We start from the raw sequence: 4,157 nt of genomic DNA, 5'->3' as shown, positions 1-4,157 counted from the left end.
GAACATACTTATTGTAGTGAGGACATTTATTTTATGAGCTATAGACCTCTACTCCATCACTAAAACAACCCTAGCGACTCACTAATGATGATCAGTAAGATAAAACAGCCATTATTATGCATAGTAAAACAAATTTTCTTACGGTAAAAGTCCATTAGTGACCCTAAAAAATATGGGATTCATTTCACTATGCCTGATCTGTTAATGGCAGTTAAGATATCCATATATGCATCCAATGCCTTCTGAAAATGGGAAGTTTAGGGATGACAAGCATATATGTTACATATGCAAATATATACAGTACAAAAATCCATTGCCAAATATATAATTTTGGTTGAACATTGAGAGTGACAATGTGATGTGATCAAAGTATAGGCATATTAAGTGATAAGAGATCTTACTTTGTACGATGAGCTGAGTTCCAGGTCCAAACATCCACCACAATGTTTAATTACTGTACAAAAACTGTTTTGTACAGGAGCAACAAGGATATTGCTGAGACTGGAATAACAAGCTGCAGCTACGGGGATGCAAAGTATATATAGAGTTTTTTTTTGTTGTACTAGTTATATACCTGTGGCCAGTGGACCACTAATGCCCAATGAGATAGACCATTCACTATTTCAAAGTACTTTGAACTGTTGAATGCCCTACTAAACACACATCAATATATTACAGGTAGAATAATTTAATCATTATTCAGGAATAATAAATGCATCTATTTCTTTTACTCATGCCCCCCTGAATTGCATATGTGCATATGTTTCTTTTAGTCATTTAGTCACATCCCCCTGAATTCTAGAGGGATTTGTATAGGGAGAAAATGAAAAGGACTGTATGATTAATACAGGCATGTAAATTGAAGAGTAGGACATAAGTGGACACAGAATAATAGTACTTACTGCTAACTATAAGCTTGGTTCCATCACCAAAAATTAACCACAGTGACTGAGAGCTGTACAAATACTACATAGGACACCATAAATACTTGCAACAGGCCAAGCTGAAGTTTATGGTCAAGGCTAAAAAAATGTACTTAGCTTTACTGTGCAAAGATTATCCATGTGATGCTATGATTAAGGTCAATGGATTATCTCTGGGACATAATGGTGATTATTGGGACACGGAAAATGGTCATGTATTGATTGTTGATGGCATGTATGTACATGCATGTAGTCAAAGTAAATATTAAGAAGGGCTCTGTTTAATATGTTTTTTTTACACTTTTTGAGGTTTAGAAAAGTATTGAATAGTCTATATATAGTTCTTGGAAGACATATGTACATTATTAAATGGCATGACAGACAAGGCAGCTTTAAGAAATTCAACATAAGAATAAAAGTTTGGATTATTACTATATATCTGAATCATTGCCCTTTTATATGCTTGTGTGTCCTCTTAGGGTTTCCCCTAGTCAGTTTACTGGATATTAAATACTGCTAATCCAGTTAAAAAAACTGTTCTGTATCAGTCTAATTTCTCTGAAAATATTCACATAGATATCCCCACATTAGCACCAATATCTGGTACAGGTTTTTATAGACGTTTGATTGATGATTGAACTAGGTATTGTTCCTTGAAGAAATAGATATCTTTAAAATACTCTTAGGGTTACTCCACCCATTTTACTGGATATTAAACACTGACTATTCATTAAAAAAAAATAGAGATCTGCAACATTTTAAAGATTACACATAATCCTGAATCCCAAATAGCTTATAGCTAATTTCTCTGCAAAAGTTATGCAGACACCCACAGAGTGACGCCAATATTTGGGTACATGATATAACCCTTATGTCTGTGAGCTTTAAGCTTTTAATTAATGTTTATTACCAAGTTAATTTTATTCATTTGGTAAGACTTAGCTTAACTAACATAGAAAGATAAATATTTGTTGTAGTATAATACCTAGTACCACGTGGCAATATTGTATATACTTAAATTCAACACTGAGGTGTATTTTTAAAGCCTTGAAGCTGATATTCACCAAAAAAATTGCTGCAGGAGAATCTTCCTAAATGATTTACCCCCTGTTCTATAACTATGTTCCTAAGAGACCTATGACTTCATCAATGTTATGTGATTAGCCAATGTGTGTGTACCACATTTTTAGAATCAGTATACTTATCAATACACACAGGTGAAGAAATACCACAGATTTCATAAACACATAAACAGTCATTTATTGATTGCTTCATGGGGTAAACAAAAGAAACATTACATATTCCAAGCATTTCACATTATAAATGGAACATCTAAGGGATCTGAAAGCCAAGCATGAAGGAAAAAGAACCATTTATATTTCACATAGTATCAATTCATAATAAACAACTGACTCTACTACTTGGTGATACAAAGAGATGAGCTGAATATTAGAAACACTCTGATCTCTTCAGTGTCTCGATAAACTCTTTGCCCTGATGCCTCACTTTGCAGCCATATTCCTTATATTTACAATAATCAGAAGAGGTCATGGTGAGGAAACTGCTTTCCATATATGAATTGTCACTCTGTTTGGTGATTGCTGATGTGGAGACCCCATTCTTCCAAGTTTGACCATCCACCAGAAACTCCACCGTTGCAGTCCTTGGCTTGTATTCACTGGCAGTACAGACTAAGGTGGCTGTTTCTTTCTCCAACTCTTCTTTAGATGGACCAAAGAAAAACACAACTGGTGCCTTCACTTCACCGGCTATTGAATAAAGAAAAAATATGCAATTAGAAATGACACATAGAATTAAGAAGATAATAACAAGGTCACTTTTTTTTATCAAGTTATGCACTTTTATTTTGCTGCTGGATACATAGTAAGCATACTAGGTTTTTTTTTTGCATTCACTATCATAAACATATATTATTATTAAAGTCATTCTGTACTGAGCAAATTATGGGGGTGTCATTGCTTGCCATCTTTTAATATTACGTATTGCCTGGCTGTGGCTCTTTCATGTCTGCATCACAGACCAGGAACAAGTAAATGAATGTTAGAAAACTGTCAGAAAAGCGGCTGCCCTTATACATTTGTCATGACAGAGTTCACAGATTAAAGAAATGAATGTATTATCTAAGGAAATAATCTAAATATGATTTCTACATAGATTTTTCATCACATACTTATACAACATATTTCACATACTAAAAAGCTAAACTCCCTAAAAGTATGTGTTAGCAGAAGATTAAAAATTAAACATAGGAGAGGAGAGGCAGGTGTACTGTATATAAGTATATGAGTAAGAAAATCATTGAGAAGGTGCTAAACATATTGAACCTCTTGTTTCTTTACTTTTACAGGCAATTAACACCACTTCAGTATTTCCTATGCAAAATACCAAAACAAAGGACAATTTTAGATGTTACTTGTATTAATTTTGGATGCAGACCAGTTGGAATTGGAACATTTATTAAGTTAGGCCAAAATTTTGACCCCTATATTACTGCTTTTATATGTAATCTTCTCTTCTACAAGTGATCCGGAGTCAGTTCTATAAAGGATACATGGAGATTATCTATCTATCTATCTATCTATCTATCTATCTATCTATCTATCTATCTATCTATCTATCTATCTATCTATCTATCTATCTATCTATTTGCCCTTTACTAATGTTTTCATAGAGCTGAATATACACAGATAACTATGGAAAAATGCACAATAAGATTTACTGTAAGTAGGGAGTAAAAGAAAGTATATGTAGTATGCATTCAAAATTAAAATAATCTACAAAATATATAAATATAGGTTACACCAAAGATACATATAAACAAGTTGGGCTCCTATTTTATGTCTTTCTAAATTAAAATATATATAGTTAAAATATATGTATAGATATTTGGCCAATTATTGAGGGTAACAATGTATGACATTTTTTTGTGAGAAGATATCTTACTTTGTACGATTAGCTGAGTTCCAGGTCCGAACATCCACCACAATGTTTTAGTGCTGTACAAAAACAACTTTGTACAGGAACAAGAATATTATTGACACTAGAACAATCAGCTGTAGCTATGGGGATGCAGAGTATATCTATATCAAATATCATCAAGGACAAAATTGGAGTTTAAAGGTGCAACCAATAAATGAACATTGATATTACAAAAATATATAATTTTCATTAAGCGGATATAATTTAGAAAAAGAAAAACAATTTAATATATAA

The 4,157-nt window shown here is 32.6% G+C and overlaps 1 long non-coding RNA gene across 1 annotated transcript; it reads right to left on the bottom strand.

The window, feature by feature from the left end:
• Nucleotides 1-2,158: 2,158 nt before the first annotated feature.
• LOC143940349 (uncharacterized) lies at nt 2,159-3,929 on the bottom strand. Its single transcript, XR_013263858.1, has 2 exons — nt 3,888-3,929; nt 2,159-2,692 (listed from the first exon to the last, which is right to left on the bottom strand). It is a non-coding gene; the product is annotated as an uncharacterized LOC143940349 (long non-coding RNA).
• Nucleotides 3,930-4,157: the final 228 nt, after the last annotated feature.

The sequence above is a fragment of the Lithobates pipiens genome, unplaced genomic scaffold, assembly GCF_037356315.1.
Source record: "Lithobates pipiens isolate NorthernLeopardFrog02 unplaced genomic scaffold, aLitPip1_a1.2 Scaffold_3, whole genome shotgun sequence".
Taxonomy (NCBI): domain Eukaryota; kingdom Metazoa; phylum Chordata; class Amphibia; order Anura; family Ranidae; genus Lithobates; species Lithobates pipiens.
Note: the sequence above shows the minus strand (reverse complement) of the source record. Positions and strands in the feature narration are given on the sequence as shown.